The following is a 27,468-nucleotide window of genomic DNA, read 5'->3' on the forward strand; positions in this document are numbered from 1 at the left end:
TCCTACCCCTCTCTGTTTACATTTCCTCCTCCTCATCCTCTCTCTACCAATCTCTTTCTTTCGCTCTCTCCATCATTCTTTTCGTCTATATCCATCTCCTCCTTTCCCCGCTTTCTGTCCATCTCTTCCTCTTGCCCTTCTCTGTCCGTTTCTTCTTCCTCTATCTCTGTGTCCACCTCCCCCCCCCCCCCCCCCCCCGCCTATCCATCTCCTCCTTGCCCGTTTCTGTCTGTCCATCTCTTCCTCCTCATTTCTCTCTCCATCTTATCACCCCAACTAATGTGCTGGTTCTTAACTACAAAGTACTTCTTTCAAGAGAGTAAGTACCAAGTTTGGTACACACGTACCAAGTTTGGTTGAAATCGCTCCAGGGGTTACAGGGGTTAGGGGGAGGGCGGAGCCTTTTACCCATACCTTTTCCTACGTCCGCACGTATCACATATATTTATATTTCATACATGTTTATAGACATATTTCACCTGAATCTCTAGCAGATTTCACCCTTTACTTTCCTCATCAAGCAGCTCTTTGTTTATGACGTATTTCGTGAAGTATATGTCGTAAAGTGACAGATTTTTGCAAGTACGTTCAGTGGAATATATGAATACTGTCTACTCACAACTGCAGGTGGTTGCTCACGTCGGTATCAATGATGTGTGTAACTTTGGATCAGAAAAGATTCTCTCTGGTTTCGAGTGGCTAACAGAAGTGGTAAAGGCTGCCAGGCTTGCTTGCAAGATGAAGGCAGAGGTGACCATTTTGCAGCATACTCGACAGGACCGATTGCAGGCCTCTGGTACACAGCCGAGCTGGAGGCTCTGAATCAGAGGCTCAGATGGTTCTGCAAGCGTGTAGGCTGCAGATTCCTCGACTTGCGCCAAAGGGTGGTTGGGTTTCGCGTTCTGCTGGATAAGTGAGGTGTCCTCTATACGCCGGAGGCGGTTACACGGGTAGCAGGGGCTGTGTGGCGTGGACTGGGCGGTTTTTTAGGTTAGAGGGTCTTGGGAAAACACAAGAAGGGCTACAGTCACAAAGGGTGCAGGCTGAACACAGGGAGAGTAGATACAGTAACCATTGGTAAAACAGTTGTAAATTGTCGTAGCTCTGTTGGGAAAGTACCAGAGCTCCAAGCGCTAATAGAAATCATTGATGCTAAAATCGTTATAGGCACTGAAAGCTGGCTAAAGCCGGATATAAGCTCAGTCAAAATTTTTGCGAAGAACCAAACGGTGTTCCTAAAAGATAGGCTAAACACGGTTGGCGTGGCGTGTTTGTTGCTGTCAGAAGTAATTTAACTTGTCGCGAAATTGAAGTAGATACTTCCTGTGAGTTGGTATGGGCAGAGGAAATAGTTGCAAACCGAAATAAAATAACAATTGGATCCTTTTACTGACCTTCCAGTTCAGATGATACAGTTGCTGAAGGGTTCAAAGAAAACATGAGTTTAATTTCAAACACGTACCCGACTCATACGATAATAGTTGGTGGTGACTTTAATTTACCCTCGATATGCTGGCGAAAATACTTGTTTAATCCCGGAGGTACGCATAAAATATCATCCGAAATTATGCTAAACGCATTCTCTGAAAATTATTTCGAGCAGTTAGTTATGAGCACACGCGAATAGTAAACGGTTGTGAAAACACACTTGACCTCTTAGCAACAAATAATCCTGAGTTAATAACGAGCATCAAAACCGATATAGGGATTAACAAACACAGGGTTGTCGTAGCGAGATTGAATATTGTAATCCCAAAGGCCTCAGAAAATAAGCGAAAAATATACCTATTCAAAAAAGCAGATAAAAATGCACTTCACGCCTTCCTGAGAGACAATCTCCACTCATTCCAAATTAAAAATATAAGTGTAGACTAGATGTGGTTTACATTCGGAGAAATAGTATCGGCAGCAATTGAGAGATTTATACCAAATAAATTAACAAACGACGGAGCTGATCCTCCTCGGCACACAAAACGGGTTAGAACACTGTTGCATAAACATCGAACCAAACATTCCAAATTTAAACAGACGCTAAATCCCCAAGATTGGCGATCCTCTATGGAAGCTCGAAATTTAGCGCGGAGTTCAATGCGAGACGCCTATAACAGTTTCCACAACGAAACATTGTCTCGAAACCTGGTAGAAAATCCAAAGAAATTCTGGTCGTATGTTGAGTATTTTAGCGGCAAGAAACAACCAATGTCTTCTCTGCGCGATAACAATGGAGATAATATCGAGGACAGTGCTGCCGAAGCAGAGTTACTAAACACAGCCTTCCGAAATCCCTTCACAAAAGAAGACGAAGTAAATATTCCAGAATTCGAATCGAGAACAATGCCAGCATGAGTAACGTAGAAGTAGATATTCTCGGAGTAGTGAAGCAACTTAAATCACTTAATAAAAACAAGTCTTCCGGTCCAGACTGTGTACCAGTTAGGTTCAAAGTATACTGATGCATTAGCTCCATACTTAACAATCATATACACTGTTCGCTCGACGAAAGATCAGTACCCAAAGACTGAAAAGTTGCACAGGTCACACCAATATTCAAGAAAGGTAGTAGGAGTAATCCACTAAATTAAAGGCCCATATCGTTAACGTCGATATACAGCAGGATTTTAGACCATATATTGTGTTCGAACATAATCAATTACTTCGAAGGAAACGGTTTATTGACACACAGTCAACATGGATTTAGAAAACATCGTTCCTGTGAAACACAACTAGCTCTTTATTCACACGAAGTGCTATTGACAAGGGATTTCAGATCGATTCCGTATTCCTTGATTTCCGGAAGGCTTTTGACACTATACCACACAAGCGGCTCGTAGTGAAATTGCGTGTTTATGGGATATGAAATGAAATGGCTCTGAGCGCTGTGCGACTTAACTTCTGAGGTCATCAGTCGCCTAGAACTTACAAGTAATTAAACCTAACTAACCTAAGGACATCACACACATCCATGCCCGAGGCAGGATTCGAACCCGCGACCGTAGCGGTCACTCGTTTCCAGACTGCAGCGCCTAGAACCGCACGTTTATGGAATATTGTCTCAGTTATGTGACTGGATTTGCGATTTCCTGTCAGAGAGGTCACAGTTCGTAGTAACTGACGGAAAGTCATCGAGTAAAACAGAAGTGATATCAGGTGTTCCCCAAGGTAGTGCTATAAGCCCTTTGCTGTTCCTTATCTCTATAAACCCACCCATGAACCATGGACCTTCCCGTTGGTGGGGAGGCTTGCGTGCCTCAACGATACAGATAGCCGTACCGTAGGTGCAACCACAACCGAGGGGTATCTGTTGAGAGGCCAGACAAACGTGTGATTCCTGAAGAGGGGCAGCAGCCTTTTCAGTAGTTGCAGGGATGATTGACTTATCTAGCCTTGTAACACTGACCAAAACTGCCTTGCTGTGCTGGTACTGCGAACGGCTGAAAGCAAGGGGAAACTATAGCCGTAATTTTTCCCGAGGTCATGCAGCTTTACTGTATGGTTAAATGATGATGGCGACCTCTTGGGTAAAATATTCCGGAGGTAAAATAGTCCCCCGTTCGGATCTCCGAGCGGGGACTACTCAGGAGGACGTTGCTATCGGGAGAAAGAAAACTGGCGTTCTACGGATCGGAACGTGGAATGTCGTTGAACACCTCACGTTTTATCCCTATATCTTTATTACCACGACGTCTTTAGACTACGTCCACTCAGCCTCCCCCCTCCCCCCCCCCCCCCCGAGGCTAACTACTGGCTTCAGGTATAGTTTTTTTTAAGAGTTACACCTGTTGTCATAGGCAGCATCATATGTAAGTTTCTGTACTAGAATAAGCAACCGTGTGCCGTTATTTTTAGGTTTCATCTCCTATTTAGCTCGTCTCTTCTTCTATCCATTTCTTTTTTTGATATACGTTGATCTACGGTTGGGAAGATATAGGCTATTTAGCCCCGACCCATGTGTAAACTTTCTCGTATTCGCATGCGCATGCGCATTCAAGTAACTTCCCTTGTCTTGCGCATGTGCATAGATAGCGGGTCAGGCTTGTAAGCCAGTGACCGTTTGTAGCTGCAGTTTATGGCGGGTCATGGCCCATCGAACATAGGCCGGTGTGAGGTGGGGCGTACACCATTAAGTTAAGTAGTGGTTTTGACTTTGTCCATATGCACTGTTTGTGTTTTCCTTTTCTTTTTCGTTTATAAATGTATAGCTATGGTGTTCTTTTAATCACTGACAAAGGTCTTCATAGGCACTTGTGGGTTTTGTTGTTGTTATCTACGCCGAAACCTGGCTTAACACTTAACACTAGGTACTTTTTTCGCAATTGAGGCGGGTTTTTAGTTTTTTAATATTAACCAACAAATGCTGACGCATTGCGATGTTGAAGGTTCTCACAATCTATTATTTATCAACTGCAGGTTAAAACTAAGGAATCTGCAAAAAGGTGGGAATATAAGGAGATGGGACCTGGAGAAACTGACAGAACCAGAGGTTGTAGAGAGTTTCAGGGAGATCATTAGGGAACGATTGACAAGAATGGGCGAAATAAATACAGTAGAAGAAGAATGGGTAGCTTTGAGAGATGAAATAGTGAAGACAGCAGAGGTTCAAGTAGGTAAAAAGACAAGCGCTAATAGAAATCCTTGGGTAACAGAAGAGACATGGAATTTAATTGATCCAAGGAGAAAATACAAAAATGCAGTAAATGAAGCAGGCAAAAAGGAATACAAACGTCTCAAAAATGAGATTGACAGGAAATGCAAAATGGCTAAGCAGGAATGGCTAAAGGACAAATGTAAGGATGTAGAGGCGTATATCACTAGGAGTAAGATAGATACTGCCTACAGGAAAATTAAAGAGATCTTTGGAGAGAAGAGAACCACTTGTACGAATATCAAGAGCTCAGATGGAAACCCAGTTCTAAGCAAAGAAGGGAAAGCAGAAAGGTGGAAGGAGTATATAGAGGGCCTATACAAGGGTGATTTTCTTGAGGACAGTATTATGGAAATGGAAGATGATGTAGATGAAGATGAAATGGGAGATATGATACAGCGTGAAGAGTTTGACAGAGCACGGAAACACCCAAGTTGAAAAAAGGCCCCGGGAGTAGACAACATTCGATTAGAACTACTAATAGCCTTGAGAGAGCCAGCCCTGACCAAACTCTACCATCTAGTGAACAAGATGTATGAAACAGGCAAAATACCCTCAGACTTCAAGAAGAATTTAATAATTCCAAACGCAAAGTAAGCAGGAGTCGACAGATGTTAAAATTACCGAACTATCAGTTTAATAAGCCACAGCTGCAAAATTCTAATGCGAATGCTTTACAGACGAATGGAAAAACTGGTAGAAGCAGACCTCGGGGAAGATCAGTTTGGATTCCGTAGAAATGTTGGAACACGCGAGGCAATACTGACCCTACGACGTATCTTAGAAAATAGATTAAGGAAAGGCAATCCTACGTTTCTAGCATTTGTAGACTTAGAGAAAGCTTTTGACAGTGTCGACTGGAATACTCTCTTTCAAATTCTGAAGGTGCCAGGGGTAAAGTACAGGGAGCGAAAGGCCATTTACAATTTGTACAGAAACCAGATGGCAGTGATAATAGTCGAGGGGCATGAAAGGGAAGCAGTGGTTGGGAAGGGAGTGAGACAGGGTTGTAGCCTATCCCCGATGTTATTCTATCAGTATATTGAGCAATTAGTAAAGGAAGCAAATGAAAAATTCGGAGTAGGAATTGAAATCCGTGGAGAAGAAATAAAAACTTTGAGGTTCGCCGATGACATTGTAATTCTGTCAGAGACAGCAAAGTACCTGGAAGAGCAGCTGAAGGGAATGGACAGTGTCTTGAAAGGAAGATATAAGATGAACATCAACAAAAGCAAAACGAGGATAATGGAATGTAGTCGAATTAAATAGGGTGATGCTGAAGAAATTGGATTAGGAAATGAGACGCTTAAAGTAGTAAATGAGTTTTGCTACTTGGGGAGCAAAATAACTGATGATGGTCGAAGTAGGGAGAATATAAAACGTAGATTGGTAATGGCAACGATAGCGTTTCTGAAGAAGAGAAATTTGTTAACATCGAGTGTAGATTTCAGTGACAGGAAGTCTTTTCTTAAAGTATTTGTATGGAGTGTAGCCACGTATGGAAGTGAAACGTGGACGATAAATACTTTAGACCAAAAGAGAATAGATGTTTTCGAAATGTGGTGCTATAGAAGGATGCTGATGATTAGATGAGTAGATCACACAACTAATGAGCAGGTACTGTATAGAATTTGGGAGAAGATAAATTTGTGAACAACTTGACTAGAAGAGGTGATCGATTGGTTGGACATATTCTGAGGCATCACGGGATCACCAATTTAGTATTGGAGGGCAGCGTGGAGGGTAAAAATCGTAGAGGGAGACCAAGAGATGAATACACTAAACAGATTCAGAAGGATGTAGGTTGCAGTAGATATTGGGAGATGAAGAAGCTTGCACAGGAAAGAGTAGCATGGTGAGCTGCATCAAACCAGTCTCTGGTCTGAAGACCACGACAACAACATCTATATAAATGATTTGGGATACAATCTGAGCAGCCGTCTTAGGTTGTTTGCAGATGACACTGTCGTTTATCGACTAATAAAGTCATCAGGAAATTTAAAAAAAATCGCAAGACGATTTAGAAAAGATATCTGAATGGTGCGAAATCGGCAGTTGACCCTAAATAACGGAAAGTGTGAGGTGATCCACATGAGTGCTAAAAGGAATTAGTTACGCGATAAATCAGTCTAATCTAAAAGCGGTAAATTCAGCTAAATGACTAGGTATTACAATTACGAACAACTTAAATTGGAAAGAACACGTAGAAAATGTTGTGGGGAAGGCTAACCAAAGACTGCGTTTTATTAGCAGGACACTTAGAAAATGTAACATACCTACTAATGAGACTGCCTACACTACGCTAGTCCGCCCTCTTTTAGAATACTGCTGCGCGGTGTGGGATCCTTACCAGATACGACTGACGGAGTACATCGAAAAATTCCAAAGAATGGCAGCACGTTTTGTATTATCTCGAAATATGGGAGAGATTGTGACAGACATGATGCAGGATTTGGGATGGAAATCTTTAAAAGAATGGCGTTTTTTGTTGCGACGGAATCTTCTCACGAAATTCCAATCACGAACGTTCTTCTCCGAATGCGAAAATATTTTGTTGACACCGACCTACATAGGGAGGAACGATCACCACGATAAAATAGGAGAAACCAGAGCTCGTACGGAAAAGTATAGGTGTTCATTCGTTCCGCGAGATATACGAGATTGGAATAATAGAGAATTGTGAAGGATATTCGATGTACCCTCTGCCAGGCACTTAAATGTGATTTGCAGAGTATCCATGTAGATGTACAAAATGTGTTAGAAGTACAGGGAGGCGCAGATAATAGTATCCCAAGTAAGTGTAAAGGAAATTACAGAAACGACGAGCTGAAACGGACTTACCAGTTATTTCCAATGAAACGTACAGTGAAAGATGCTGAAAGTGTTCCCACAGGAAGAAAGTCACGTGTCCGGCGAACGTAGTGGCCATAAATGTGTGCCGACATTATGGACTTGTTCCAGGGATACCTTCGGTGTGGGGCATGTTGCCGTATCTTGCTGGAAGAAACATTATTGTTATATTCAGTAAGTTGAGCCGAAAGTCTATCAAATATAACGTACACTACTGGTCATTAAAATTGCTACACCACGAAGATGACGTGCTACAGACACGAAATTTAACCGACAGGTAGAAGATGTTGTGATATGCAAATGATTAGCTTTTCAGAGTATTCACACAAGGTTGGCGCCGGTGGCGACACCTACAATGTGTTGACTTAAGGAAAGTTTCCAACCGATTTCTCATACGCAAACAGCACCTGACCGGCGTTGACTGGTGAAATGTTGTTGTGATGCCTTGTGTAAGGAGGAGAAATGCGTACCATCACGTTTCCGACTTTGATAAAGGTCGGATTGTAGCCTATCGCGATTGCGGTTTATCGTATCGCGGTATTGCTGCTCGCCTTGGTCGAGATCCAATGACTGTTAGCAGAAAATGGAATCGGTGGGTTCAGGAGGGTGGTACGGAACACCGTACAGGATCCCAACGGCCGCGTATCACTAGCAGTCGACATTACAGGCATCTTATCCGCATGGCTGCAACGGATCATGCAGCCACGTCTCGATCCCTGAGTCAACAAAAAAAAATGGTTCAAATGGCTCTGAGCACTATGGGACTCAATTGCTGTGGTCATCAGTCCCCTAAAACTTAGAACTACTTAAACCTAACTAACCTAAGGACATCACACACATCCATGCCCGAGGCAGGATTCGAACCTACGACCGTTGCAGTCGCACGGTTCCGGACTGCGCGCCTAGAACCGCGAGACCACCGCGGCCGGCCCTGAGTCAAGAGATGGGGGACGTTTGCAAGACAACAACCATCTGCACGAACAGTTGGACGACGTTTGCAGCAGCATGGACTATCAGCTCGGAGACCATGGCTGCGGTTACCCTTGACGCTGCATCACAGACAGGAGCGCCTGCGATGGTGTACTCAACGACGAACCTGGGAGCACGAATGGCAAAATGTCATATTTTCGGATGAATCTAGGTTCTGTTTACAGCATCACAATGGTCGCATCCGTGTTTGGCGACATCGCGGTGAACGCATATTGGAAGTTTGTATTCGTCATCGCCATACTGGCGTATGACCCGGCGTGATGGTATGGGGTGCCATTGGTCACACCTCTCCGTCATCTCTTGTTCGCATTGACAGCACTTTAAACAGTGGACGTTACATTTCAGATGTGTTACGATCCGTGGCTGTACCCTTCATTCGATCCCTGCGAAACTCTACATTTCAGCAGGATAATGCACGACCGCATGTTGCAGGTCCTGTACGGGCCTTTCTGGATACAGAAAATGTGCGACTGCTGCGTTGGCCAGCACATTCTCCAGATCTCTCACCAATTGAAAACGTCTGGTGAATGGTGGCCGACCAACCGGCTCGTCACAATACGCCAGTCACTACTCTTGATGATCTGTGGTATCGTGTTGAAGCTCCATGTGTAGCTGTACCTGTACACACCATCCAAGCTCTGTTTAACTCAATGCCCAGGCGTATCAAGGCCGTTATTACGGGAAGAGGTGGTTGTTCTGGATACTGATTTCTCAGGATCTATGCACCCAAATTTCTTGAAAATGTAATCACATGTCAGTTCTAGTAGAATGTATTTGTCCAATGAATACCCGTTTATCATCTGCATATCTTCTTGGTGTAGCAATTTTAATGTCCAGTAGTGTATATACAACCATGTTGAGAATATTATCAAAAAATATTGTTTCAATAGTGCGCGATCTTGTTACACCACACCAAACGCCGATTTTTTCTACATGGAGTTATTCCTAGCACACAGTGTTAGGGTTTTCCGTTGCCCAGTGTCTAGTTTCTGTGAACTCACATGACTGGAAAGATTAAATCGTGCTTCATCACTCATGATGTAATGGAAAGTGTCTAACAAACCATCGTTGATATTATTCGAAATCCACATACAGTAGTCTACCCGTTTCTGACTGTCGTTCTCCCAGAACTGCTGTGTACTTCACAGAATATGGCTCCAAATTAAGACTTTTCTTTACCCGTTGGCAACTCGTCCTACTTATAAGCGCCTGTTAGGACAATTTACGTGTAGAGGTCTTTGGGCTCTGAATAATTCTTCGGCGAATGTCTGCAATAAGTTCAGGCGTGCGAACTGAAGGATTAAGTTGTCTTTTACATTTTGCACATATCGGCACGGAGGCCAATTTTTTACAGCCTCTCTTTCGTGGCAGTCCTCTATCCGGATACGTTAGCATGGACCTGTTTTCACACATGTTTCCTCAGTTCCAGTGCTTATCCTATCGAGAAAGTCATTTCGCAGACAGCAGACAGAAACGTCTAACTTCGCTGAAGAAATAAACTAAAATAGGAATGTTAACGGTCGATTATTGCATAAGACTGCCCAGTGTTGCAGCTGTTTATTTCAGAAGCCGAAATACTGTATTCGCATTTTAAGGGGCGGTGGACTAGTTTTACCCCCGACGCGTATATGAACAGTGATTCAATATTGTCATATGTTTTTATTCCAGTCTTTGATCACAATATCAATTCTTTTGACTATGACCAGTTTCAGTCAGTAAAAGCTATCCTCAGGTCTTTGCTACACCATGTCCTAAAGTGATAAGGCCGTTATGGCATCGTCAAAACATATGAATATACTCAGCACAGCATCGTTACATAGATCTAAAACAAGGTGCAGAATAGGCCACATCCTCCACACAGTCGTTTTTGCAACTGGCTACGCAATGACTCTGTGGTCTACTCTACACCTTATTTTAGATGTGACGATGCTGTGCTGAGTATATTTATATGTTTTGACGGTGCCATAACGGCCTTTAGGACATTTTGCAGCAAACATTTGAGAATGGTCTATACTGACTGAAACCGGGCACCGTCTAAAGAATTTATATTGTGATCAAAGACTGGAATAAAACACGTTAGACAAGTTTGAACTGCGCCACCCTGTAGAATTAGTAATAAGGAACCAATAAATTGAGACGTTGCACCCATTGCGGCTGGTTCACAAGCATGAGCAGTGATTATGTATTAAACAATAAACTTCTTTCCTTTGTTATTTAGTGGGTGATGTCAGTGGCGAAAAGTGTCATAAACATCTGAAATTATGAGTAAAGTTAGTAACAGCTAAAAAAGTGTCTCATGCTCAAATACTGGATGAATATAATCTGACTATTTGTGCTTTTTGAAGTACGTTATTTTTTCATCCCCCTGCCCCACCATATAATATGTGAGGATTATAATACTTTTATCTGATCAATATGTTTCAGTGTGTCTTTATGTATCTTTTCCGACAATCGGAATAGAACAATTGATTCGTTCAGGAGGAGATGGTGACGGATGGTGTGCCAGCGTGATTGGTGAGTTGGCATTCACGTCTGAAGACACACATAAAACATTTTTATTTCCATGTGTGCTGTATCAGTGTGAAGCGTAGAAAGACAGTGACAACAACTTCAGAGAGTGTGCTCCGTGCCTTAGTTCTGGAATGAACGAAAACATTTTTCGTGTCTGCGACGGACGCATATCGGTGGGTGGCTAGAGAAACAATGGATGTGCACTGTGTCAGACTGGAACATTGCGAGGACTGTGAGAGGATGTGAATAAGCTTTGAATAGTGCCGTATTACTCGCAAAAAGTGTTTCACAGGTGTTACAGAAAAGGACTTGGTCTAGACAAATAGTAAATACGTCAGTGCCGCTTGTTTAAAATTTGTACACACAGGAACTCCAATCTCTCGACAAGAGCATGATGACAGCTGCGACGGTATGGGAGTCGCTTCATTTCCAAATACCACCACAGCACATCAACGTCACCACATATCTCGGAATTCTGCGAAGTAAGACAAAGCGAACATTTTTAAAGCAGGTTGCTAAATAGGGCCAGGTTCTCAGTTTCTAATTTGGGATATTGCTTTCTCTTTAAAAGAAAACGTTATTCTACTTGTATTATTGTCTTAGATCGACATTACTGTAGTTGAATTACCACAAACGTACTAGCGTATAAATATCAGAGCTGCCGCCTAGTTTTCCATTCACCGTTTTCCGCGAATCACAACCACTAATGCAAACACCAATCAACACGTCGGGTTTCCACCAATGAAAATAAAAAGTAAAAACACCAATCAAGAATTTATAACTTAGAGCTGGTTTCTTAGGATGGGGCAGCATATGGTTACGATTGTGGATCGCCGGCCGGGGTGGCCGAGCGGTTCTAGGCGCTACAGTCTGGAACCGCGCTACCGCTACGGTCGCAGGTTCGAATCCTGCCTCGGGCATGGATGTTTGTCATGTCCTTAGGTTAGTTAGGTTTAAGCAGTTCTAAGTTCTAGGGGACTGATGACCTCTGAAGTTAAGTCCCATAGTGCTCAGAGCCATTTGAACCATTTGATTGTGGATCAGGCCGTAGTCAGTTACTCTCGGTTCCACAACCAATATTTAAACTTTATTTAAAGAAATTAAAATTTTAAAACAATCTCTTAAAAAACAATTACTGTTTGATGGCTGAAGGCCTTATCAGAGAAAAAAATTCTACAATTTTAGGGCCGAAGGCCAACAACAATAACCTCAAACAACAAACCGCTGAAGGCCTAAATTAGAAGTCAGAAGAACAATTCCAAATAGCACATATTAAGATAAATACTTCGTTTTAAAACGAACTGTAACACGGCTTGTAACCTCCCCCTCACTTATCGACCTTAATGACAGTGAAAAATGAAAACACGTGTACCTAATGGGAATTTTGGAAAAGCAATCGTCACCGAAGTTAACCTCTCGGTAAAGAGGGAGGAAAGCATTACATCTAAATGAAATGAAAAATAAAAGTGAAACTGGTGGAAATTAATTTTGAAATAGGGATAAAGTTAATAAAGAAAGTAAATGTGCGGCCGTTACGTTAACAATCAACTAGCGGTAATTAGATATTTGAGATTTGAGGGAAATTACAGTCGCCAGTCCTATGGACAATTACTATAATAACTGAAAAAGAAAGGTTATTACACATATAATTAGCACTAGAAGCGTGGCAACTGAAGGTTGACACGTGTAGTGTGAAAACTGAAAGTTTGTCAGAAGTAATAAATTTCGCTACACTTAATTTAGCAAAAGAATTAATGAAACCGGAAAATCGAAAGTTAATTTAGTGACTGAAGTTAATAGTGAGCTTTCTTTCTGAAGCACATCGAAATACAGTTAGTCTTGGGCTACCTCAACAATCATTTCTAAAGCTACTTGAATCTACGCAATTTAGAAAGAAGAGATTTAACTTTGAACTTGAATTAAACGATTCTGAACAGTTAACAATAGTAAAATTTAGTACGTACCAAGCTGAGCAGCAGGCACAGGTAAGCTAAAATACGGTAACAAAACTTGCACTCTTAATTTGTGCTTGTGTAATCTAACTATTGTAGCCAGCTATGAATACTTAAATTGAACTTTGAAATTAAAGCAGTGAAATGGAATTATGCTGGCGTTTGAATTTCAACGACATTCGGGTTCATTTCGGAAAAGTAAGGGACCCTGCTTGGCAATGCAATTGGGACAATGAGCAACAAAGGTTCATGCTAAGTTGCTGTAATTTGGCGAGGCAAATGGAACAATTTGAAAAGCTGAGGTCTGCCATACAGTTCTGAAACTTTACGTGCTTTTAGTCTTCCTTGTTGTTTGATTGAAGGTTTGAAGCCGTCGATCGAGTAGGTGGCGACAGTCATTCATTGTCGGCCGTCGCTGTTGCAGAAGCTGGATGTTGGCGCGCCTTCTTCTCGACACGGTCACCAGGCGAAACGGGCTCTTGATGTGCGCCAGCTAATGCTTCCCGTCCGCGACACCATGTCAGAAACGATCATCGCGAGTCGAGCGCAATTACACGCTGCCAAACCCCGAAAGCGCGGCAACTCGCGGGAGCGTCACACAACACACCTGCTCCACTCGCTACTCCAGCCAGACCCCGACAGCTCTGCCCGCGCTCCACGCGGCAGAGTTAACACTACCAAAGATCCTACACACTTTGAGTCTTCACACGACCTATCGATGTAATCGGTTGATAGCTGTTTTCCCTAGGCGAGACCCAGCGTAAAAATACAAATAATATTTACGAAACAAACCAATTATACATCGACATAAATGCATAAATATACACTCCTGGAAATGGGGAAAAGAACACATTGACACCGGTGTGTCAGACCCACCATACTTGCTCCGGACACTGCGAGAGGGCTGTACAAGCAATGATCACACGCACGGAACAGCGGACACACCAGGAATCGCGGTGTTGGCCGTCGAATGGCGCTAGCTGCGCAGCATTTGTGCACCGCCGCCGTCAGTGTCAGCCAGTTTGCCGTGGCATACGGAGCTCCATCGCAGTTTTTAACACTGGTAGCATGCCGCGACAGCGTGGACGTGAACCGTATGTGCAGTTGACGGACTTTGAGCGAGGGCGTATAGTGGGCATGCGGGAGGCCGGGTGGACGTACCGCCGAATTGCTCAACACGTGGGGCGTGAGGTCTCCACAGTACATCGATGTTGTCGCCAGTGGTCGGCGGAAGGTGCACGTGCCCGTCGACCAGGGACCGGACCGCAGCGACGCACGGATGCACGCCAAGACCGTAGGATCCTACGCAGTGCCGTAGGGGACCGCACCGCCACTTCCCAGCAAATTAGGGACACTGTTGCTCCTGGGGTATCGGCGAGGACCATTCGCAACCGTCTCCATGAAGCTGGGCTACGGTCCCGCACACCGTTAGGCCGTCTTCCGCTCACGCCCCAACATCGTGCAGCCCGCCTCCAGTGGTGTCGCGACAGGCGTGAATGGAGGGACGAATGGAGACGTGTCGTCTTCAGCGATGAGAGTCGCTTCTGCCTTGGTGCCAATGATGGTCGTATGCGTGTTTGGCGCCGTGCAGGTGAGCGCCACAATCAGGACTGCATACGACCGAGGCACACAGGGCCAACACCCGGCATCATGGTGTGGGGAGCGATCTCCTACACTGGCCGTACACAACTGGTGATCGTCGAGGGGACACTGAATAGTGCACGGTACATCCAAACCGTCATCGAACCCATCGTTCTACCATTCCTAGACCGGCAAGGGAACTTGCTGTTACAACAGGACAATGCACGTCCGCATGTATCCCGTGCCACCCAACGTGCTCTAGAAGGTGTAAGTCAACTACCCTGGCCAGTAAGATCTCCGGATTTGTCCGCCATTGAGCATGTTTGGGACTGGATGAAGCGTCGTCTCACGCGGTCTGCACGTCCAGCACGAACGCTGGTCCAACTGAGGCGCGAGGTGGAAATGGCATGGCAAGCCGTTCCACAGGACTACATCCAGCATCTCTACGATCGTCTCCATGGGAGAATAGCAGCCTGCATTGCTGCGAAAGGTGGATATACACTGTAGTAGTGCCGACATTGTGCATGCTCTGTTGCCTGTGTCTATGTGCCTGTGGTTCTGTCAGTGTGATCATGTGATGTATCTGACCCCAGGAATGTGTCAATAAAGTTTCCCCTTCCTGGGACAATGAATTCACGGTGTTCTTATTTCAATTTCCAGGATTGTATATATACAAATAGTAAAACAATTACAATATGTAAAGACACAGAAATGTCATATATTCAGGTAACAAAAATAAGGAAAACAAATTATAGGTCAATAGATGGAAATAGGAGGACATGCATTTCCGGCGTTACACGTGCCCCACATTGTCTGGGGATGTTCGTGTAACGTAAACAGACTCAGAAAATGTCCAAAAAAAAAAAAAAAAGAAACAGCGGAAATGCATATGCTCAACACATCAACAAAATTTAGCATTCGCCTAATTAACCATAAACCAAGTTTTAGACGATAATAATTGAGTGGAGACACTCCTAATCTTATTCCACTCTGTCATCTTGATCAAAATAAAACAGGTTGACAACATATTAAAATTCATAGAAAACATAGAAAATGGTTTAGCTATTCTAAAAATCTAAATTCCTAGCAGTATCAAGAAATGGAATACTATTTACAAAATTAATCAGATTACATGGTCATAGAAAACAGGTATATCAAAATACGCAAATTAATAATTAATTACATAGAATACGTATTTTATATAAACTTTTCATAATTAATATTCTCGTCATGAGTGTGGACTTAACGCTAAACAAGAAAATAATATACAGCAGATCGACAAAAACATAAATATTGACAACAGAATTCTTTCATATCAGCTGTCCGGGAAGAAAAACAACTCCGCCTTCCGTACTCGCACGTACAAAGAATGCCGACAGCGGCACAAGAGCCGACAGCGGCACAAGAGCCGACAGCGGTTCCGCCCCGCCAGTATTGTTGCGCCCGCCTGTGCGGCACGCTTGATCTCTCTCGCCCTTGTAACGGCATTTCCAGAACGTCCGTTTCACTGAATTCTTTCGGTAAAACTCACTCCCGAGTAATCTCAAGGAGTCCATAAACATTATCACAGTGGATAACTCAACACTGTCCATCATCACACGCATGTACTAGCCTGAAACTTAAAACAGCGTCTAAGTACATCGGCAATGACTAGTAAATCACATATTTATGGAACCTTACAGCTATTTACAAAATCATATTTACATTCCTTAATCTACTGTGACTCAGCTGAAAACTTAAACTAGCAGCTTGGATTTTTCAGTTGATTGGATCATGATTAAATTGATTAAAATTAAATTGATTAATCAAAATTAATTACTTATTAATTACAACTTCTTTAATGACCTTGGTCAGTCAAAAGCATAGCAATCTAGCAAATCGTTAAATCTTACACTCTATTTTACATACTGTACAAATTACCCATTCTGTGGTATTAATCAATCCTAGGTTGGTACAATTTCAGGTCTACAATGTTCCGTATACCTAATAGTTTTCCAGAGGTTGGATACTCTAAGCAATAAGCATTTGGGTGAGGTATACCAATGACTTTATATGGTCCATTATAAACAAACTTAAATTTAGAGATTTCATTGTCTATCTCGCTTGATTTCTCATGAGCTTTTACAAGTACTAAGTCTCCGATTGCAAACTTAGCAAAACGCACTTTAGCGTCATGACGACGTATGCGAGCATCGGCTTTTAGCTTCATTACTTCTCGCAAACGATCTTTTTTCACACAAATACTAATGTCAATCCGTGGAGGGAATTTGATTATCTCTTCCACTAAACTTTTACTTCTGTCACTCAACAGGATTTCCTCTGCAGAAAATCCCGTAGATTCATGTCTCAAGGTGTTCATAATTCTCTCAAATACTGCTACATATTTGCCCCATGCCCTATGGTTGTGATGGCAATAGGTACGGCAAAGTCGGCCTCGCTCGCGCATATACCTCTCAGCGGGATTCACAGCCGGACAATAAGCTGAAATGTGGATCACCTCGACCCCATTACTTTCCATGCCTTCATTCCACAACTTAGAAGTAAATTGTGCCCCATTGTCTGATAGAATCGCCTTGGGCTTACCAATATGAACAAAATAATCGTTCACAAGCTTGCTATAGACCGCTTTGGCTGTAGCTTTCCTAATCGGGTATAGTTTGATGAACTTGGAAAAAGCTTCTAGCACTACTAAAATGTAGGCAAAGTGTCCTGATGACTTGGGCAAAGGTCCGTACAAGTCCACACACAGTAATTCAAAGGTGTCGTTAGGCCTTATACTTTGCATAGGACCACGACTCGTACAGTTGGTAACCTTCACCCTCTGACATAAATCGCAAGTTTTCACTCTGGCAGTAACACGTTTTAACATGTTGTTAAAATGCGCTACTTCACTCAGCTTTTCCGTACATTTCTTTGGTCCACAGTGACCATACGCCAAATGGTAGTAGTCAATTATTTCCGTGACGTATTTGGTGGGCCAGTATACCCGCCAAATATTACTATCTTCACTCTTACATATGTACAAGATATGATCGTATATCTTGTAATACTTCCTTAATTTTTCTCCTTCTGGACTCCTTTCGTCATATCGGGTTTTCACCATATTTAAACAACCGTCCTCGTTCTGATGACGACGTAGATTCTTACAGATGTTCATTATTAATTTACGCCCCTCAACTTCTTTAAAATAGTATAATCTGACCACTCCATCTGACTCATCTTTCAGTATCTCTTGATTAGACTCGGGCAAACGCGACAGCGCATCCGCTACGCAATTGTCGGTCCCTTTTACGTAACAGACGTCATAGTTAAATTGCTGTAAATACAGCGACCACCTAGTCACTCTTTCGTGAAGTAGTTTACAATCCTTCAGATAAGTGAGCGCCTTATGGTCCGTATGAATAGTCACCTTACGGTCCCATAGGTAACCCTTGAACTTTTTGAATCCCCACACGATAGCGAGACACTCTTTCTCAGAAATCGTGTAGTTTTGCTCACTTTTTGATAAAGTTGGACTCGCGAACGCTATCGTCCGGTGTTCCTTATCCTCTCCTTTACCAACTTCTTGGAACAGTTCTACCCCCACCCCATAATTCGACGAATCCGTTCCCAGATGGAAGGGTAGCGATAAATCAGGATGAAATAGTATGTTAGATCTTAACAACTCGTCTTTTAATCTCTCGAAAGCGGCCTGACACCCGTCAGTCCACACAAACGGAACGTTTTTGCGTAAGAGGTTATTCAAATTTTCATCATTAAACACTTGTCCTTTTACAAATTTACGGTAAAATCCTGTTAGCCCTAGAAAACTTTTTAACTGTTTCCTAGACTTGGGTGGAGGACAATTTCTTATTGCCTCTAGTTTCTCTGGGTCCTTTGTAATACCAGCAGTGGTAATTACATGCCCTAAAAATTTCAGTTCCTGCTTCACAAATTCGCATTTCTTTAGCTTTAGAGTCATTCCGCCACGGCGCAATGCTCTAAAAACTTCATCTAACAGGTCACAATGGTCATGCCAAGTGGCATTGGCCAACAATAGGTCTTCAACATATACAGTTAATCTTGAACTCAAAGCCGGTCCTAGCACTTTATCTAGGGCCCTGATGAATACGGACACAGATATATTAAGTCCAAACGGCAGTACTCTATACTGATAACACCTGCCCGCAAACAAGAAGGCGGTGTATGGCCTAGATTCTTCTTCGAGTTCTATTTGCCAGTAACTAGCCGTCAGATCGAGGCTAGTCATGAATTTAACGTCATGAAAACGTTGCAAAATGTCCTCCATACTCTCTGGTCTGTCTGTTTCACGTTCAACGACCCTATTCAACGTGCGTGCGTCAATCACAATACGCACACTACCATCCCGTTTTGCTACAATGACCAAACCGTTATTATATGGACTCGTACTTCTTTCAATCACTCCCCATTCGATCATCTTATCTATCTCCCGTTGCACTGCTTCCTTTTTGGACAGCTGTATAGCATAGGGTCTCACGAAGAATGGTTCGTGCGGAATCACATGCAACTTGCATTTATATCCTTCCACAAGTCCCGGTTTGTCTGAAAACACACTCTTATTCTTCATTTTTACTTCATACAGGCCTCGTCTTTGTTCGTGTGTTACGTTTGACACATCGTCTACAATACTTTCCAATTCACTTTCTACACTATCGTCAATGCCGAGATTCCTCACATTACAGTAGTTCAAATTCATATCTACGTCAATAGCATCCGGCCAGTTAACAATGTGTATAGCCTGGTATTGCCTATGCACACCGTCTCCTGCCTCGTCAAAACTAACTACTATTGTTTTATCTTGTGACGTACATGTCAAAGTTTTGCTTTCGCAATTAATCACTGCACGGTACTTTAATAGCCAATCTAACCCGATAATTACTTCCGTAGCCAAGTCTGGCACGACGACAAACTCTTGTTCAAATCGTGCCCCACATATCTCGAAGTGGACAAAAATCTGTTTTGTGACCGGTTTACTGGCCTTCCCAGTAGCACCGATAATTTTCACTCCTGTTACTGGCATAACTACGATGCCAGGTCTATCTTTCAGTAACTCAAATATTTTCCCAGATACAACACTCAATTCTGCACCGGTGTCAATCAACACGTTTAATTGTAGGTCGTGCATATTAACAGACACTACTACCCGTCTACACTTGTCCTCGACTGTTTCTTTATTTTCCCACAGTAAATCCTCGTCTATATCCAGATCATTCCAGAAAAAACCATCCAGCTTTGATCCTAAATCCGGTTTATCTGGCGGCTTTTTCAGCCTCTGTTCACATACAGTTTTAATTTCAACACGTTTGTCCTGAGGCTTTGTCTGTAGCTTCGCCTCCAATACCGAAACCTTTTTCTGTAACTCGTCAACTAGCGAGTGTTGCTTTGCTATCAATTCACTAATTGTCACCTTCGTTGATTCCTCTTTAGCCAGATTGATCTCATCTGCCAATCTACCTGGAGAAATGTGCCCAGTAGTATCTGCAATTACTTCCTCTAGATCTGCGCAACCCACACTGTTATCGTCTGACCGTATAATGTCAGCTCTAACCTCATACACGCTGTAATCTATTTGCTTTTCTACCAATTGTGTCCGGCTATCACTAAAATTTTCGTAATCTTTCTCCTTAATACTCTCGCAATGTTTAAACTGGAGGTTTGCGTCGGATGGGTCGGCTACTTCTACCACAATAACTTTCGGTAAAGTCTGCCGGTTAGGGCCAGAACTTCCCGTTACTACTTCAACATCTAACTCCTGCGGGACGAAACACGACGAATCTTGCTCGTGCTCACCATTAACATCAACTATTTCTGGTAAATCAGACTAAGAGCAGCCGACCAGTTGCAAAGGATAAAGTAATCTTTACCTAGGTTTCAATAGATATAAATCTATCTTCTTCTGAAGACGGCAGTATTATAACAACATGAAGTGATATGTTCTTATCGTTTAGGCAAACATCTGCATAGTTACATTAATCATATAAAATATAGCCCTGAAAACAGGGTTTGTCAGACAAATAAAATAGGTACGAGTCGCTTAGGCGCTCTGCAACTTCTATGTACCTATTTTATTTGTCTGACAAACCCTGTTTTCAGGGCTATATTTTATATGATTAATGTAACTATGCAGATGTTTGCCTAAACGATAAGGACATATCACTTCATGTTGTTATAATACTGCCGTCTTCTGAAGAAGATAGATTTATATCTATTGAAACCTAGGTAAAGATTACTTTATCCTTTGCAACTGGTCGGCTGCTCTTAGTCTGATTTACGTGGAACCGTTGCTGTAGCGCAGCTATGTTTAAAGTACTGAATTTCTGGTAAAGTCTGCCGGTTAGGGCCAGAACTTTCCATCACTTCACAAATACTATCTTCCTGTGGGACGAGACGCGGCAAATTCTGACCCGCGCTCTCCATAAATACTTATCCCGTACAGGCCCCTATAATCTCATAGTTCGTCGTATAATCGACCGAACTGCCTTAACCAGACCTCATCCCTCTCTGCATCGCCTCGCTCAATGACGGACGTGTTATCCGGCATCTGATCTTCTCTCAACAATTGCGAATCATTCTTAAACTCAATCTCCAGTTCCGCTGTGGGTATTACAGCTGCCACTTCATAATAGATTTCCGGAACACTACTTAAATTGTTCTCACTGACAGTGAATGTATTTTCTACTGCCGTGTATACAGCTGATCTACTACTTGTGGGCGCACTCCTTTCTCTTAACACTGGCACACTCTCCCGCCGTTGATTATTCCATACTGAATTTTCATAACGACGACACCTCGGTTTTCTACTGTTATTGGGCCGCCAAAATTTCTCCACGCCCGGTCGGCCCCTCACCGGCGCGGCTAATGGTTTCCCTGTCTCGTCCCAGCAGATACGCTCCCCGGATGCTGCTGAGGTGGCTGATCACACCCTCCGGCGTTCTTACTATTCTGCAAAGCCCGTATCATGCTATTGTGTTACTGGTTTCCGTCATTCCTGTTATTATTCGCATTGTACCGCTTGTCATTACGGCCCAAACCATTATTGTTATTGCTGCCAAGATTGCGGTATGCATTATTCCCATAGTTATCATTGTTGTGGTTGCTGTGGTACCCGTTGTTGTTACCACGGCCTCTACCAGTATCGCGATTATTGCGCCAATTGTCCTCGTCCTCAACTCTTTCCAGGAAATCATTGATTGTCCTGTAATTGCTTCCTACGTAGGGTTTTGTATCATCTGGAAGCTTCATGTAGAGTTCCCAGACTATTTCGGATTCCGTGCGCCGATCACGCAAATATTCCAACTTGCGGATCCAGCCCTCACAAAATTCCTTCATCGAGCCGCGCGAATTCGCATCGAAAGGCCTCGATACGACAAATTCGCGCCAGACACTTTGCTGTTTTTGATCTGACCAGTATTCAGCCAGAAACCAATTTTTAAACTCGTCAAAAGTCAGGTTCGTAATGTTGAGGTTTAAGCCCCAACGCTTGGCATCACCAGCCAACACATCAATAACCGCATTAATTTTTCTCTCATTAGTCCATGATCTGGTTAAAACCCTTTCACAATTCTTAATGAAATCCGTCGCGTGTATACCGCCTTTTTTCAAGGGGTCGAACCGCTCCTCTTTCGTCAACAATTTCGAACTATGTGCATAGATTGGCACATAGCTCTGTTTTTCGTCAAGTTTCTTTTCTAATTCCGACACTCTCGTAATTACTTGGCAAGTGGTTGTCGCAAGCGTTTCTACTTCCCTTTTTTTCTCTTCGCAGGTATTAGCCTGCTTCGTCACTTTGGTATCTACTTCGGATACTAAAGCCTTTAAAGTTTCCACCTTCTTTTGATCCTCTTTTTTCACTAATTGAATTTGTTCCGTCACCTTATTCTCGATGATCGGAGCAACTGATTCTCCTACACTTTTCTCGATTCTGCTAATTTCGGAAAAAAACGAGTATTTATGCTCGCAATTTCCGCCTGAACGCCTATCATTTCCTGTTTAAGATTACCGATTTCGCTATTAATCACAACAATATCTTCTTTGATTTTATCAACTTTTGTGTTACACAACTCCAACATTGTTGTTAACAACATTAATAGCTTTGTTGTGACTGTCTAGCTTTCGTTCAATTTTTTCAGACTGAGCTTCTTGCTTGGCCGATTGACTCTTGATTTCGTTAATCAAAACATTCAATAAATCAGTTAAATTCCCGGAAACTACCTGTTTTACTTCTGTAGCGGCTTCCTCTTTATTTGTCCCCCCGTATTCGTCATCAAGGGATTCGCATTTGATTTTCACTTCCGACTCCGAAACATTTTCTTAAGTGTGGAATTCCATTTCTGCTCTTTGTTGCGTTTCGGCGGTCGCGTCTTTCATGCTAGCCGCCTGTCCCTGAACAATGGGTACCGCGGTGCGCGTTCCCCACTGTTCGACCGATTGTTCCTTATCCAAGCCTACCAAATTTTGGTAATTGTTGCCTTCACTCATTTTAATAATTTTCAATATAAATGCCAAATCTCAATCTAATTAGGATTCCTCACACTAATATTCTCGCTGACGTATCGACCACTTCGTAACCAGTACTTTGTTACGAGATTTGTACAATGCAAAATTCGTGTCCAGAACAACCTCAAATTTGAAGATTGTCCTGTCAGCAGGTCGCCACGTGTAACCTCCCCCTTACTTATCGACCTTAATGACAGTGAAAAATGAAACCGCGTGTACCTAATGGGAATTTTGGAAAAGCAATCGTCATCGAAGTTAACCTGTCGGTAAAGAGGGAGGAAAGGGTTACATCTAAATGAAAGGAAAAATGCAAGTGAAACTGGTGGAAATTAATTTTGAAATAGGGATAAAGTTAATAAAGAAAGTAAATGTGCGGCCGTTACGTTAACAATCAACTAGCGGTAATTAGATATTTGAGATTTGGGGGAAATTACGGTTGCCAGTCCTATGGACAATTACTATAATAACTGAAAAAGAAAGGTTATTACACATATAATTAGCACTAGAAGCGTGGCAACTGAAGGTTGACACGTGTAGTGTGAAAACTGAAAGTTTGTCAGAAGTAATAAATTTCGCTACACTTAATTTAGCAAAAGAATTAATGAAACCGGAAAATCGAAAGTTAATTTAGTGACTGAAGTTAATAGTGAGCTTTCTTTCTGAAGCACATCGAAATACAGTTAGTCTTGGGCTACCTCAACAATCATTTCTAAAGCTACTTGAATCTACGCAATTTAGAAAGAAGAGATTTAACTTTGAACTTGAATTAAACGATTCTGAACAATTAACAATAGTAAAATTTTGTACGTACCAAGCTGAGCTGCAGTCACAGGTAAGCTAAAATATGGTAACAAAACTCGCACTCTTAATTTGTGCTTGTGTAATCTAACTATTGTAGCCAGCTATGAATACTTAAATTGAACTTTGAAATTAAAGCAGTGAAATGGAATTATGCTGGCGTTTGAATTTCAACGACATTCGGGTTCATTTCGGAAAAGTAAGGGACCCTGCTTGGCAATGCAATTGGGACAATGAGCAACAAAGGTTCATGCTAAGTTGCTGTAATTTTTCGAGGCAAATGGAACAATTTGAAAAGCTGAGGTCTGCCATACAGTTCTGAAACTTTACGTGCTTTTAGTCTTCCTTGTTGGTTGATTGAAGGTTTGAAGCCGTCGATCGAGTAGGTGGCGACAGTCATTCATTGTCGGCCGTCGCTGTTGCAGAAGCTGGATGTTGGCGCGCCTTCTTCTCGACACGGTCACCAGGCGAAACGGGCTCTTGATGTGCGCCAGCTAATGCTTCCCGTCCGCGACACCATGTCAGAAACGATCATCGCGAGTCGAGCGCAATTACATGCTGCCAAACCCCGAAAGCGCGGCAACTCGCGGGAGCGTCACACAACACACCTGCTCCACTCGCTACTCCAGCCAGACCCCGACAGCTCTGCCCGCGCTCCACGCGGCAGAGTTAACACTACCAAAGATCCTACACACTTTGAGTCTTCACACGACCTATCGATGTAATCGTTCGATAGCAGTTTTCCCTAGGCAAGACCCAGCGTAAAAATACAAATAATATTTACGAAACAAACCAATTATACATCGACATAAATGTATAACTATATATATATATATATATATATATATATATATATATATATATAAATAGTAAAACAATTACAATATGTAAAGACACAGAAATGTCATATATTCAGGTAACAAAAATAAGGAAAACAAATTATAGTACAATAGATGGAAATAGGAGGATATGCATTTCCGGCGTTACAGGCTGAAGGACTTATTATAAAAGAAGGGAAATTATCTTTCGGCTGAAGGCCACACACACGGCTTCAAATCACAAACGGCTAAAGGCCTGAATTAGAAGTCGGAAGAACAATTCTAAATAGCACATATTAAGATAAATACTTAGTTTTAAAACAAACTGTAGCACTGTTGAAGGCCGTATTATAAAAGAAGTGAAACTATTACTCGGCTGAAGACCACAAACAATTTCAAATAACAAACAGATGAAGGCCTGAATTAGAAGTCAGGAAAACAATTCCAAATAACACCTTAAAATAAATCCCTTGCTTTTAAAACAAGTTTGCTTAAAAAAACTTACTGTAACGCGGCTGAAAGCCTTATCACCAAAGAAGTGAAATTATTGCTCGGCTGAAGGCCACACCGACAATAATTAGAAAATTTCAAATATCCTTAAAACAAACATCACAATCTAAGGAATCAGGACAAGCGGTTCCCGGCAAGTGTTCCAAGGGTCGGCCTGGGAAGGTAACTCAAACATAAGGTAAGGTGAGACAGGCAGCCAAGAGTTGTACTCACGTAACAGGATGGCAACTCAAACTAGGGGCAGCTAAGCGCCAACCGACCGACTAACCAATCCGCCTAACGTTCGATCACCGGTACAACGATGATATGTTTTTAGGCAAGGGTGAAGAGAGACAGACAACACTACGTCTTCAGAAAACACCCAAGGTCGAAGGAAACACTAGACCCAAGGTAGACCTACCAAAAAATATGCACAGTACAACACAAGAGGCTGTGGAACACGCCATGCCGGACAGCATAAACACGACGAGGACAAGTACACCACTCGAAAAGTACGCTGACCTCCAGGGCACGTAACTGGGGCATTAGCGGCCACAAGGCAGAAAATGCTGCTGGTTGATCTTCACTAATAAGAATAATACTATAGTCAATGATGAATAACAAATATAGAAAGACGGCTGCAATATTTCACTGCCTCAAAACACTTCACTCGTTGCCGCCAGGCTTAGCGGCCCTGGGAGCTACAACCCACCGACCAAAGGCGAGATCTCAGAAGCGAGATCTCAGAACAGTCGAGGTTACATTAGCAGTTAATTCCTCACTCATCTTAAACGTCCAGGGTTCGGCGTACAACGAAGTCGTCGCTCTCGCAGCTACCCCCGCTCGATCCGGCAGTGGCAGGACGCCGCCAGCTTGCCCTCGTGCTGCACGGACCTGCTCGCTGCTGCACCCCCAACCGACCTGATGATCGTTCACAACTCTCTCCAAATCCAGTACGCAGACAGCATTAAAATGACTGCTCATTCAAAAGCACAAGATACACACTGCCTTGGGCATACAATTCCACCAACAACTCACAGTACTAAAACCAGTGTGAAACAGCACGGACGAATTATAAGTCGGCACAAACACAGAAGCCAGAAGCGATCGGAAGACCTAATGCACGTCATCAGCTGCGACGACCGACAGAACGACCAACCAATGGTCGTCCCCACTCAAGTCAGGCACTCGAAAGATCTCAATAGAAATCGTCGACTGACAACTTATTACCATGCGGTCACTTCGACAGGCGGACACACACACACACACACACACACAAGTGATAGTAGCACTACTCGAATATCATGGTCCATTCAACTAGAACTCGCTGAATCCGGTCCTTGACGTGGTCGTGCACTCTCGCGACTACACCCTTCCGACGGACAGTGCATGTGTGTCGTCAGCGGTCGGCGAGTACTGGCTGTCCGGACCTCACTGCTGCCCCGTCCCAACTACTCTCGCTCGACACACGACGACCGGGAAATACGAGGGCAATTCAATAAGTAATGCAACACATTTTTTTTCTCGGCCAATTTTGGTTGAAAAAACCGGAAATTTCTTGTGGAATATTTTCAAACATTCCCGCTTCGTCTCGTATAGTTTCATTGACTTCCGACAGGTGGCAGCGCTGTACGGGGCTGTTAAAATGGCGTCTGTAACGGATGTGCGTTGCAAACAACGGGCAGTGATCGAGTTTCTTTTGGCGGAAAACCAGGGCATCTCAGATATTCATAGGCGCTTGCAGAATGTCTACGGTGATCTGGCAGTGGACAAAAGCACGGTGAGTCGTTGTGCAAAGCGTGTGTCATCATCGCCGCAAGGTCAAGCAAGACTGTCTGATCTCCCGCGTGCGGGCCGACCGTGCACAGCTGTGACTCCTGCAATGGCGGAGCGTGCGAACACACTCGTTCGAGATGATCGACGGATCACCATCAAACAACTCAGTGCTCAACTTGATGCTCAACTTGACATCTCTGTTGGTACTGCTGTCACAATTGTTCACCAGTTGGGATAATCAAAGGTTTGTTCCCGCTGGGTCCCTCGTTGTCTAACCGAACACCATATAGAGCAAAGCAGAACCATCTGTGCGGAATTGCTTGCTCGTCATGTGGCTGATGGTGACAATTTCTTGTCAAAGATTGTTACAGGCGATGAAACATGGGTTCATCACTTCGAACCTGAAACAAAACGGCAATCAATGGAGTGGCGCCACACCAACTCCCCTACCAAGAAAAAGTTTAAAGCCATACCCTCAGCCGGTAAAGTCATGGTTACAGTCTTCTGGGACGCTGAAGGGGTTATTCTGTTCGATGTCCTTCCC

This window comes from Schistocerca serialis, chromosome 9 (assembly GCF_023864345.2).
Source record: "Schistocerca serialis cubense isolate TAMUIC-IGC-003099 chromosome 9, iqSchSeri2.2, whole genome shotgun sequence".
In the NCBI taxonomy this organism is placed as follows: Eukaryota; Metazoa; Arthropoda; class Insecta; order Orthoptera; family Acrididae; genus Schistocerca; species Schistocerca serialis.